The sequence below is a fragment of the Pseudophryne corroboree genome, chromosome 6 (genome assembly GCF_028390025.1).
Source record: "Pseudophryne corroboree isolate aPseCor3 chromosome 6, aPseCor3.hap2, whole genome shotgun sequence".
NCBI classification, from domain to species: Eukaryota; Metazoa; Chordata; class Amphibia; order Anura; family Myobatrachidae; genus Pseudophryne; species Pseudophryne corroboree.
Window position 1 is genome coordinate 164,367,113 of NC_086449.1, and position 13,850 is coordinate 164,380,962.

The following is a 13,850-nucleotide window of genomic DNA, read 5'->3' on the forward strand; positions in this document are numbered from 1 at the left end:
TATATATATATATATATATATATATATATATTTGGATGTTTGTCACAGAAATGGAGATACTAATTGTATACATACACATATATATATATATATATATATATATATATATATATATACATACACAAGGGAGATGAAATTGCCTATGCAGTGGAATAAGACTGTGAACATTATAGTGTAAAATTAATAGCTATTATAATCCCTCAGAGACTGCATATAGAGTGGTTCAGAAGAAGAGACATGGATGCTATAATTTAATGTAGAAAATATATTCAAGGCAAGGATTTAATCTATACAAAGAAAACTGTGAAGTTAACTATCTGGATGTTAAGAGATCCAGAGTTATTTGAGCCAAGCCAACAGAAGAGATACTGTGTCTTTGTACTTCAAGACATAGAACAGTTCGCTACATGCAGCTTACTGGATACAAAGTAAATGTAATCTCATCTTCAGAGCAGAGAAATGTAATTTGTTTTGGACCACACAGTTAACCAGGATAAAGAATTACATAGTACACATATAAGCAGGATTTTCTAAAGTGGCATTAGACTCCGTAATGGAATCTTCACACTCTCATGTATTTGGAACATAACAAACCACTATAGTTTATCATCTTATGGGCCCCAACTTGCGCAACTCATTTTTTATTATTTCCAGAGTACCCATGTCACTCAGTCAGTGAAGTAAACACCAAATGTTTTTTTTTTTTTTTGTATATTGCATGCAACTGTATTGTATAGGAGTGTGGGGTAGCTAGGAAATGAACTTTAAGAGGTATGCATAAACTTAGTTATTAATATGTTACTAGTATAATAATTATATTATTAAAAGTATAATACTTACCAATTGTTGTGCCAAAGATTGATTGGAGAAGCTGAGGAAAAAGGAAGAACAGGTATACTGGTAATATACTGTGGGTGGGTGGATATATATATATATATATATATATATATATATATATATAAATATATATTATTTGTACATATGCATAGATAACCAGACCCACATCTTAAGTACGGATATAAGTCAGGCAACCCAGGCAGACTGTTACAAAGAGATAGCTTGGGTGGAGGCACATTATTAGAATTAGTAACCTTATCAGGTATTAGGGAGGGTTACATTCTGAAGAACTTGTGGAAGCCAGCCAGCCTAAGCCACGGGTGATGAGATATGGTCTGCTCTGTGGCACTGACTGAAAAATTAAAAGCTAAAATAACGGCTTGCTGCTGAATCAGAAAGTAAAGTCATCATGTTAGAAATTAATTATCCTATCCCCTGTCAACATTTAAAAAATTGTGATGCTGCGGTCAGTCAAGTGACCTCCGGCATCCCGAATGTCGGCTTTTCATATCACACCAGTATGAATAGTTAACCATTATGTTGTTTCTGTAGTAACCTACTTTACAGGATATACTTTAATTGTTTAACATATTCGGGAGTACCAAATCCTTCACTTTGCCAGGGGTTCCTGGATATGGCAAAATATATACAGATATACCACCAAAATGTGGGAAAACCCACACAGTGTGGCACTACAGCTTTCACTTAGAATAGTTAGTAAAGATTCTTTAATCCTTCAACGTTTTTGGGTCATGCACACCATCATCAGGAAGGCATAGGGCCAGATGTATTAAGCCTGAAAAAGTAATAGATTTCACAGTGATAATGTAACAACCAACCAGCTCCTCTTATTTTTCAATCCCAGTCTGTAACATGGTAGTTGTGTATCACTTTTCAAGGATTAGTACATCTCCCTCATAAAACAAAGTATCACAAGCTTACCTTAAATCCTATCACCGCAAAGAACAAACACCACTCAGCGGTAGCGTCTAGTTTACGTTCGTGGAGAGGACCTTTCCCATAACGCCCTGGGTCCATGTCACAATCTATTTGGAATAGTAAAGTGTAGCGAGCGAAGCGAGACACCATGGCCGAAGTGTGGCGAGCGAAGCGAGCCCGCGAAGATCCAATACTGCATAGAATTTACCCCAAATGAACGGAGAACGAAGAAAACATGTAGGTGCTGTAAGGGTGGAAATTCTCTCCTTCCCTCTCATTTTGTCACTTCCAGGTCCTGAGCATGAAGGTAACATAGACACAACCACCATACAGTGCTAGAGGCCAGGTCCACATGACCAGAGCTGTGAGCGGCGCCTCCTGATGATGTCATCAGCTCATTCCTCCGGTGGTTGCTATAGCAACCAGTAAATGCTGCCCCAGGCTCCAGCAGCTGTAAAGAGATTAATGAATAGTGAGCAAGGCTGAGAAAGAGCGCACATAAACTAGCAACAGTTAAATTACATGTCAAACCTAAGGGAATGTAAAGTGCATGAGTCCATAATAACAATAACCCACATCCATGCAGATGAGGAGAGAATCACAGATGAATGTTGTTAAACATACCACACCATAATATGGCAAAACTACATGTACAAAACAATAATTACTATAAGCAATGCGTTAATTTTATCCATGTGGAGAGTGAGACACCATATCCAAACAAAATCCAAGAGGCTTCCAATTTAATTAAAGCATCCAGTCTGTCACCACCACGTCAAAGTTCGGGGACATGTTCTATAATTTTATATCTAAGAAACGATAGTTTATGTCTCATCTTTTTAAAATGTATAGCCAGCAGATTTGCCTTCCAAAGCTGCCTTGATAGATGTGCATGGCCATTCGTTCTTTGAAAGTTCTTGAGATCATTCTCATATAATATAATCAGAATCGGATTTATTGGCCAGGTATACTCACGTCCACTAGGAATTTTTGGCGGTGCAGCGCATCGCCAAGCAGCAACATGAAGGGGGAATACATAGCATAAGAAGGGGGAAAAACATAGCATACATTACAAACATTACACGTATCAGTTCATACTGCACATTGCAACTGTATGATAGACTCGACATATTATACATGTTGGAGTTTTTATAAATTGTTCAGCTGGTGGACAGCTAGTGGGAAGAAGCTTTTAATGGATCTGGTCGACTTCGCATGAATGGACCCGTAGCTGATGGAAGCAGTTTAAACAGTTTGTGACCTGGGTGCTGCATATCTGCCACAATTTTCTCTGCTCGCTTCCTGACCCTTGACTGGTATAATTCCTGGATGGGAGGGAGGTCAGCCCCAACAATCTTTTCAGCTGTCCTAACCACCCTTTGCAGCCTTCGTCTGTCACTCTCATTGGTAGCTCCATACCAGACTGTGATCGAGGAACATAGGACCGATTCTACGATTGCTGTTTAGAAGACGAGCAGCAGTTTCTGCGGGATGTTGAATTTCCTGAGTTACCTCAGAAAGAACGTCCGCTGCTGGGCCTTCCTTACGACAGTGCTTATATTGGGTCCCCATTTGAGGTCTCAGGAAATTTTTGACCCTAGGAATTTGAAGGAGTCAACTCACGAAACCACGCTGTCGGCTATTATGAATGGTTGCATGGCATTGATTTTCCTTCTGAAGTCCACCACCATCTCAACTATTTGAAGGGAATTTAGGTCAAGGTTGTTCCTGCCGCACCACTGCATTAGCCGTTCCACTTTGCGTCTGTATGCAGATTCTTCTTCATCCTTGATTTAGCCGATGACTCAGGTATCGTCTGCAAATTTTAATTAAAAAAAAATCTGATTGCTCGGAAGAGGTTCAGTCATTGGTATATAGAGAGAAGAGCAGGGGGAGAGGACACATCCTTGAGGGCCCCCCCGTGCTGATCATGCGCCCACTAGGCGTGAATGTCCTGGCTTGCACCACCTGTTTCCTTGCTGTTAGGAAGTCGATGATCCAGAAGCATGTTGATTCTGGAACCCTTGAGGAGAGGTGTTTGGCTTGCAGGATACTGGGGATGATTGTATTAAATGCCTAACTGAAGTCGACAAATAGGACCCTCGCATAAGAGCCCGGTCGGTCTAGGTGCTGTAGGATGTAGTGCAGCCCCAAGTTAACTGCGTCCTCGACACTCCTGTTCACTTGGTATGCAAACTGCAAGGGGTCTAGGTGGGTGTTAGGGGCTTCTCTCAGGTGGTACACAGGAGCAAATAATGTGTATTATAGGAAAGAACATGTCCAATGTTGTACTGTTTTCCAAAATGTAGATGACAAAAGTTAGGCCCAGTAAGCAGGTAGCCACAGGTTACACACGAGGGACAATGGTAACAGCCCGTTTTTTTAGTGGCAATATTTTGAGGGGTATAATCTGGGACATCGGCCTGCACTAATAGGTCCCTTAGGATTTGACCTCTCCAACAGCAAGCCATAGATCTGGTTTTGTGAAAAGTAGAAAGATTCTTACCACTGGAAATAATGCATCACAAGGCTCTGCTGGCATGTGGTATAACTGACGTAGAGGAATTAAAAGTGGTTGAGAATAGAATAAATCATCTATATACCTGGTATACAGACTGATATATTCAGAGATTTCTGGATTTTGAAAGAAAAGTGTATAAACTTGATGAAATGTAAAAGTATTGGCATACGATTTTGCAACTGCCGATCCCATGGCACATCCCGGAACTTGGTGGTAAGAAGCACCATCAAAAAGAACAAAAATTCTGTTTAGTATTAATTCCAAAAGCTGAATGAACAGGTCCATATTGACAGGAAATGCTGCGGGGCTTTTCATAAAAATACATTCATCGCTTCCTCCCATGTTGTGAGGGATGCAGATATATAAACAAGAATAAAACAAGATTGGAAACAAGAAAAAGTGTTCCAAGTGCTCTGTCAGCAGCAGTTAGGTATGGGAATGGTCAAACCCCCCAAAAATCAAAGAAGACAACTAGAGCAGATACCAGCGCTGACTGAAGATAATATTAGAAAAATTAACATACAGTATATAACGGCTTGTTAATAATAACACATTTATTATGAAATTATCATAAGAACACACTTATATAAAAAACCTCATATGGATTTGAACACCAGTATTTGAAACCACTTAACAGGAATCTTTCCAATGTTCAATTTCTATCTGGCTAGGACTCTCCCTTTCTGCAGAATTAGAAGACTATATTGAGCAGCAATTTTTATTGGACGTTGGTTTTATGATATCCAAACTCCAATGAATGTGGAAAAATGGCATACACTTGTTTGTAAATAGGTAGTCCCCGAGAAGTTCAGGTGGTATTAAATCTTTTCAGTGCTGAAGGGGTGTAGAGGTCATAGGTTTGAAGTCCCTGATAGAAGTCAGCTGGTAATAAATCCTTTCAGTGCTGAGGGGATGTGACGGCCATACAGTAGGTGTGCTGCAAACAGTTCATCAGGAAAGCGGGCAGTGGTCCAAATAGTTGCCAGATACAGTGGATAGGAGTACCAGTGGTTTAGATAGCTGGTGATGTTTAACTAAACGCGTTTCACTGGTAACATCCAGCTTTCTCAGGAGCATATTTGGGGTATCTAGGAGAATCTCCTTAAATACCCAGTAAAGTGGGTTAGAGCAAAAGCACCTGTGTATGTATCATTAATCAAGCCGTTATTAAAAACATAATAATACACATACTTTTGTAAACCTAATTGGTCCAAATAGATGAATAATTATCAGAAATAAAAAATGAGTTTTGTAAAGTATATACATTTTATTTAGAAATTTATGTAATCCCGGTCATGTAACCTCCCTTAGTCACATGACACCCTTTAGCCAACGGAGTATGAATGCATCACTATAATGATAGTACAAGAGTGCAGTCACATGGTTCTCTTTAACCAATAATCATATTGGATGCATCTCTCTGGTGGGTAACCAGGAAGTATGATCTCTTCGGACAAATGTGGTCATGTGGGCGCTGCCAGGTCCGGCCGTACAACCCACGTGACAGCATGCTCGTCATCCTGAAGCTTATTGCTACACACGGTTAACTGGGAAGTGTAGTCCTTGTGGATAGATGAGGTTACGTGGTTGAGGCCAAATCCGCCATCCGACCCACGTGATAATAGTCATCTGGAAGCTTAATGCTGTATATTAATACATGAATGGATGCTCCTGATCACGTCATTCGCGGTCATGTGAGCACTAGCACCCTAGTACTGTCAATGTGTTTGCCATCCGGAAATTACAATCCTGGTTGGCAAAATAGTAATTTATCATCATAGTGACTCCAAAGGCCACTATGGGGGTCATTCCGAGTTGATCGCTAGATAAAAATTTTGCAGCGCAGCGATTAAGGGGAAAAACGGCACTTCTGCGCATGCGGCGCAATGTGCACGCGCGACGTACTTTCACAACAGCCGATGTAGTTTTACACAAGATCTAGCGAGGCTTTTCATTCGCAATGTCCGCCGCAGAGTATTTGACATGAAGTGGGCATTTCTGGGTGTCAACTGATTGTTTTCAGGGAGTGTTCGGAAAAACGTGTGGCTGGGAGAACGTAGGGCGTGTTTGTGACGTCAAATCCGGAACTGGACAGTCTGAAGTGATCGCAAGCACTGAGTAGGTTTGAAGCTACTCTGAAACTGCACAATTTTTTTTTGTAGCCGCTCTGCGTTTCTTTCGTTTGCACTTCTGCTAAGCTAAAATACACTCCCAGTGGGAGGTGGCATAGCATTTGCACGGCTGCTAAAAACTGATAGTGAGCGAACAACTCGGAATGACCCCCTATAATGTCAGCGTCCGGAGTCTTACTGGTACGCTGGGGCTGCGGGGCTGGCTTCCTTGGCGATGTGCGGGCAGCGGCGGAAGTGGGCTGCTGCGCCGGATCCGTGGGCAGCAGTAGCGGCGGTGAGGGGTCCGCTCATGGCGGCGGGATGCCGCTACAGCGGGTCGCTCTTGATGAGCCGTTGCTTGGAGACCAGGGGCAGTGAGCAATGTGGCATTGCAAAAAGGTCTGCATTACTGGGCGCCGCCATGTTGGAGACTAAGTTTTAAGCATAGTTCCTGTTTCCTGTTTCTTCCATCCAATCCAGGGGAAGCTCTCCCTATAAAAGTGGGCTGGTTTAGGACAGGGACGCCAGTGCTTCAAGTTACAACCCTGTTTGTAGGTGCTTTAGCCTGTGCTCCCAGGATTCCTGCTGTATTCTGATTCCTCCTGATCCTGGTTGGTCAGTTCTCTGTTGCTGCTGCAGCCCTGCCGTTTCTATCCTGCTACTGCCTGTGGAAGCGCTCCTGGAAAACCCGGTCCAGTAAGACTCTTTGGGCACACTCGGCCCCGGGTCTTCTGCCTCGTCTTTCAAGCCACACTCCACAGATCTCCTTCACCAGCCATGCCTTTGTACCACCGACCACAGCCTGCAGATTATTATCTTCAAGACTCGTTTTCCAAACCACAGTCCACAGTCCTTGTCTCCAGCCACGTCTTCAACCACCATCCACAGTTCCACAGTTCATCATCTACAGTCTCATCTTTCAAATCACAGTCCACAGTTCTTCGCCTCCAGCCACGTCTTTAACCATCGCGCTCCAGCCTCTGTTCTCTATCTCAGCCCTGTACAAACCCCGCCTACGTTCTTCATTGCTCCGTGTCCCATGCGAAGGAACTATATCCAGCCCCCTCATATGGTTCATTCACAGCCTGCTACCTCCACGGGCAAATCTCAGCTGCCGGATCCTCAAACTCTGCTAGACGTGACATATAAACGATAAGGCAATAATATTAATAATGAATCAGAGATAAAAGAACATTCCTATTATAGAAATATTAATCATATATGTTTTTTAAGCAATCTATTAATTATAAAGCTGTATAACATATTATATCTCTTGAATACCTGATTAGACAGATACAACAGCAAAGAGAATAAGTAATAAATCTCCATCAAAATGATACATATACATAAAAAGCATGACGAGATGGAGATTGTTTTTAGAAAGATAACACATTGTCACTGACCTGGTTTGGGAGTGTTGTGGACTCGGGGCTTCTTCCGATGACCGGGAAGAGGAACCGCCACTGGGTCGTAGTAGAGATGGCCGGATGTAGGTCTTCCTCATGCAGGACTAAGACGGCAGGCGGGAGGCCCAGAGGAATTCTTGAAGGTCTCCTGTAAGACAAGACTTGTAGAAATACTGAAGGCTGGGGTACTGAGATATTGGAGACACTGTGGTATTGGAGGCACTGAGGTGCTGGGAGTACAGGGAGTGCAGGGAGGCCCTTGGAGGCACGGAGGTGCTTGGAGGCACGAAGGTGCTTGGGGCACGGAGGTGTTTGGAGACACCGAGGTGTTTGGAGGGATGAGGTGCTTGGAGGCACGAGGTGCTTGGAGACACGGAGGTAACTGGAGGCACGGAGGTGCTTGGAGGCACGGAGGTGCTTGGAGGTACGGAGGTGCTTAGAGGCACGGAGGTGTTTGGAGACACCGAGGTGTTTGGAGGGATGAGGTGCTTGGAGGCACGAGGTGCTTGGAGGTAACTGGAGGCACGGAGGTGCTTGGAGGCACGGAGGTGCTTGGAGGCACGGAGGTGTTTGGAGACACCGAGGTGTTTGGAGGGATGAGGCGCTTGGAGGCACGAGGTGCTTGGAGGTAACTGGAGGCACGGAGGTGCTTGGAGGCACGGAGGTGTTTGGAGACACCGAGGTGTTTGGAGGGATGAGGCGCTTGGAGGCACGAGGTGCTTGGAGGTAACTGGAGGCACGGAGGTGCTTGGAGGCACGGAGGTGCTTGGAGGCACAGGATGCTTGGAGGCTCAGGATGCTTGGAGGCTCAGGATGCTTGGAGGCACAGGATGCTTGGAGGCACAGGATGCTTGGAAGCACAGGATGCTTGCAGGGACGAGGGAGCTCTGGAATCACAGCTTCCGCAGGAGAAACGAAGATACTCAGGCACCGGATCTCTGCCTGGTATCTGATTTTAAATTCCCCGCCCTAGCCTGATTGGCGGAGCAGGCAGGTGACGTCAGACCTGCTCCGCCTCCTTGCCCTCGCTTGTGATGGCGGCGTCCTTGCTTCCGGGAAGCCGCCGGAGAGCAGCGCCGACCCGCCGCTGAAGCCGGAGACCGTCAGGGGAAGAGAGGCGCCGGGCAGACCAGGCCACCCGCAGGGACAAGCGCGGTCGCCGCTGCCCGAGGTTCGTGACAGTACCCCCTCCTCCAGGAGTGGCCCCTGGACACTTCCCGGGCTTAGTCGGATGTCTGGAGTGGAAGATCCGAATCAGACGAGGAGCCGTTACTTCAGTAGCCCCAATCCAACTTCTCTCCTCAGGACCATAACCCTTCCAGTCCACCAAGTACTGTAATTTTTTATGAAGATAACGAGAGTCAAGAATAGTTTTGATTTCAAACTCCGCTCCAGCTTCTGCCACTACGGACGTTGGCCTAGGGAGTGCTGAGTGGAACTGATTCAGAATGAGGGGACGGAGTAGAGAAACATGAAAGGCGTTAGGTATTCGAAGATGGGCAGGCAAACCCAGTTTACAGACCACAGGATTTAAGACTTGTAGCACAGGGTAAGGACCGATGAACCTTGGAGCGAATTTCATGGTGGGCACCTTCAACCGGAGATTCCGTGTGGACAGCCATACCCTGTCCCCAACTTTATATTGAGGTGCGGCTTGCCGTTTCTTATCTGCGAAGAACTTGTACCGAACAGAAACCTGCTTAAGATTAGCATGAACCTTTCTCCAAATTTGTCCAAAGTGTCGTAGAGTGGACACTACAGCAGGAACCTCTATTATCGGAAGGCTTGGAAATTCCGGAACACGGGGATGGAACCCGTAGTTGACGAAAAATGGTGATTCCCCAGTGGAAGAATGAAACAAATGGTTATGGGCAAACTCCGCCCAAGGCAACAACTCCACCCAGTTGTCCTGTGAAGGAGAGAGATACAAACGAAGAAAAGTCTCTAGATCTTGATTGACTCGTTCCATTTTGCCCATTAGTTTGGGGATGATAAGCAGACGAAAACTTAAGTTTAATGTGTAGAGTTGAACAAAGGGCTTTCCAAAACCTGGCGGTGAACTGTACTCCACGGTCAGAAACAATCTCTTGTGGCAACCCATGCAAACGAAAATGTTCTCGGATAAACAATAGAGCCAGTTTCGGTGCTGTCGGGAGACCAGTCAAGGGCACAAAGTGTGCCATCTTCGAAAAACGGTCAACGATAACCCAAACGGTGTTGCAACCCTTGGAACAGGGCAAGTCAGTGATGAAGTCCATGGAAATGTGAGTCCAGGGTCTCACAGGGATAGGCAGAGGACGAAGTAACCCTGCAGGAGGCAGACGAGGAGATTTATGTTGTGTACATTGGGGACACGAATTAACGCAATCTTGTACATCCTTCCTCATGGTGTTCCACCAGTAAGACCTTTGCAGAAACTTGTACATCTTCTGAGCGCCGGGATGACCGGAAAACTTGGAGTTATGGGCCCACAGTAGTATTCCTGGGCGGAATCTAGCTGGCACGGACATTCTTCCAGGAGGAGGAGCTGGAGTAGTTAAAGCAGCAGAGACAGAAACTGGATTCAGAATTAAACCCCGCTCCGGAGGTTCATCCTCGTCTGTGGGAACTTGTGAACGAGAAAGCGCATCTGCTTTAATATTGAGAGTCCCGGCCCGGTACTTGATAATGAACGAGAATCGGGAAAAGAAAAGTGCCCATCTCGCCTGGCGAGGATTCAAGCATTGTGCGGATTTGATGTACAGCAAATTCTTGTGATCCGTGTAGATGGTAAACACATGTTTAGCCCCTTCTAGAAGATATCTCCATTCTTCCAAGGCAGATTTGATTGCCAAGAGTTCCTGGTCTCCAATAGTGTAATTTCGTTCGGCTGGAGAGAATTTACGAGAATGGAAGCCACACGGATGTAATTTTTTATCAGCGGAATACTGGGAGAGAACAGCCCCAACCCCGACTGAAGATGCATCAACTTCTAAGAAGAAGGGTTCCTCGAAATTTGGTTGTTGGAGAACTGGAGCCGTCATGAAAGCTAACTTTAAGCGAGAAAAAGCTACAATGGCTTCCGGAGGCCACAAACTAGGATTAGAACCCTTCCTCGTCAGGGCAGTAATGGGCGCAACAATGGTGGAGAAACCCTTAATGAATTTCCTGTAGTAGTTCGCAAAGCCCAGGAACCTTTGTATTGCTTTCAGGGAAAGAGGCTGAGTCCAGTCACGAATGGCCGACAACTTTTCCGGATCCATGCGAAGCTCCGTCCCCGAGATGACATAACCGAGGAACGGAATAGATGTTACTTCAAAGGTACATTTGGAAAGCTTGGCGTAGAGATGATTCTCTCGTAAACGGTGTAGCACCTCTTTGACTTGAGTCCTGTGTTCGACAAGATTCTTGGAAAAAATCAGTATGTCGTCCAGATATACCACAACGCTCTGATACAGCATATCACGAAAGATTTAGTTGACGAACCCCTGGAAAACCGCGGGAGCATTACTAAGACCAAACGGCATCACCAAGTATTCGTAATGCCCATCTCGGGTATTAAAGGCAGTCTTCCATTCATCCCCCTCTCGGATGCGTATAAGATTGTAAGCTCCTCTCAAGTCGAGTTTTGAAAAAATGCGGGCACCACGAACCCTATCAAATAACTCTGTGATTAGTGGCAAGGGGTATTTATTCTTAATAGTAATGTCGTTTAGGCCGCGGTAGTCGATGCATGGTCTCAACCCCCCGTCCTTTTTCTTCACGAAAAAGAAGCCTGCACCGGCAGGGGAGGAAGAGGGGCGAATGAATCCCTTGAGCATATTGGACTTAATATACTCCGACATGGCTTGAGTCTCGGGAAGAGACAGAGGATATGTGCGACCACGAGGTGGCGTCTTCCCTGGGACAAGGTCAATAGGGCAGTCCCAAGGCCTGTGAGGTGGTAACAGGTCAGCAGCTTGTTCCGAAAATACGTCCTTGTACCCTTGATATGCCTCCGGAATGTGCTCTTCATCCGTTTTGGAGGTAACACGGAGCGGACAAACAGGGGTAAGACAATTAGTGTGACAAAAGGGACTCCAGGACAGAATTTGTGACGACTTCCAGTCGATGTGGGGATTATGACTTTTCAGCCAAGGCATTCCAAGAACCAGATCATGAGGCATTTCTGGGATTACCAAGAGTTCCAAATCTTCCTGATGTAGAGCCCCGACCTGCAGCTTAACTGGCCCCGTGCGCCACATTATAAGACCTTTGGAAATTCTAGTCCCGTTGATAGCCGTCAGTGAAATTGGCCGCTCAATAGGCCGTAACTTTAAACCCAAACTTTGGGCACAGAAAGAAGAAACGAAGTTCCCTGCAGCTCCGGAATCCAATAGGGCTTCACAAGACCTGGAGACTGAATTGGAGACTAGAGTTACTGGAAGCAAGCAGTCCGAAGTTGGAGAAGCTTTTGTCGTAACTCCCAGCTTGACTCCTCCGGAACAAGCTAGGCCTGCCCGTTTCCCGGACGGGCTTTACAAGATTTAAGAAAATGATCTGCGGCTCCACAGTAAAGGCAGAGTTTACCCTCACGACGACGCTGTCGTTCTTCCGGAGACAGTCGGGAGCGGTTAATTTGCATGGGCTCATCTGAGCTGGGTAAGGCCACCGGCCTAGGAGTAGGATTCCGGAACCTGGAACGATCCGAACGGCTACGTTCTCTTCCACGCTCTTGCATCCGAAGATCCACCTTGACGCAAAGGGAAATCAAATCTTCTAATGGATCCGGCAGATCCCTAGTAACCAGCTCATCTTTCAGCCGGTCGGAAAGACCGTTCCAGAAGGCAGCTCTCAGGGCGTCATTATTCCAGCGTAGTTCGGAAGCAATGGTCTGGAAATGAACCACGTACTGGCCCACGGAACGGGCGCCCTGCCGAACACGGAGCAAATCGGAAGAAGCAGTGGTCATTCTGCCGGGCTCGTCGAAAATCCTTCGAAAGGACGAGATGAAGTTGGTGTAGTTGGAAACCATGGGATCAGATCGTTCCCATAATGGAGACACCCAATCCAAAGCAGAACCTTCCAACAGAGAAATAATATATGCTACCTTGGACCGGTCTGTAGGAAAGTTGTGTGCAAGTAGCTCGAAATGTACCTCGCATTGGTTCAAGAAACCACGACAATTTTTGGGATTCCCATTATAGCGGGACGGAGTAGGCAACTGAAGGCGTGGAGTGACACCGGCCGATGGTTGAACATTGCTGGCAACGGCAACTGGTGCGACTACTGGAACAGGTGCCGGAATTACTGAGGCCAGAGACGCCTGAATCTGATCCAGACGCCCGGACAACTGCTGGAGGTACTGCATCACCTGGCCTTGCGCTGCTTCCTGACTTTGCACTCGAGAAGCCAGGTTCTGAATGGCACTCGAGTCCGTGTTCCGATTCCCCGAGTCCATGTGGCCTGAGTATACTGTCACTGACCTGGTTTGGGAGTGTTGTGGACTCGGGGCTTCTTCCGATGACCGGGAAGAGGAACCGCCACTGGGTCGTAGTAGAGATGGCCGGATGTAGGTCTTCCTCATGCAGGACTAAGACGGCAGGCGGGAGGCCCAGAGGAATTCTTGAAGGTCTCCTGTAAGACAAGACTTGTAGAAATACTGAAGGCTGGGGTACTGAGATATTGGAGACACTGTGGTATTGGAGGCACTGAGGTGCTGGGAGTACAGGGAGTGCAGGGAGGCCCTTGGAGGCACGGAGGTGCTTGGAGGCACGAAGGTGCTTGGGGCACGGAGGTGTTTGGAGACACCGAGGTGTTTGGAGGGATGAGGTGCTTGGAGGCACGAGGTGCTTGGAGACACGGAGGTAACTGGAGGCACGGAGGTGCTTGGAGGTACGGAGGTGCTTGGAGGTATGGAGGTGCTTAGAGGCACGGAGGTGTTTGGAGACAACGAGGTGTTTGGAGGGATGAGGTGCTTGGAGGCACGAGGTGCTTGGAGGTGCTTGGAGGCACGGAGGTGCTTGGAGGCACAGAGGTGCTTGGAGGCACGGAGGTGCTTGGAGGCACGGAGGTGTT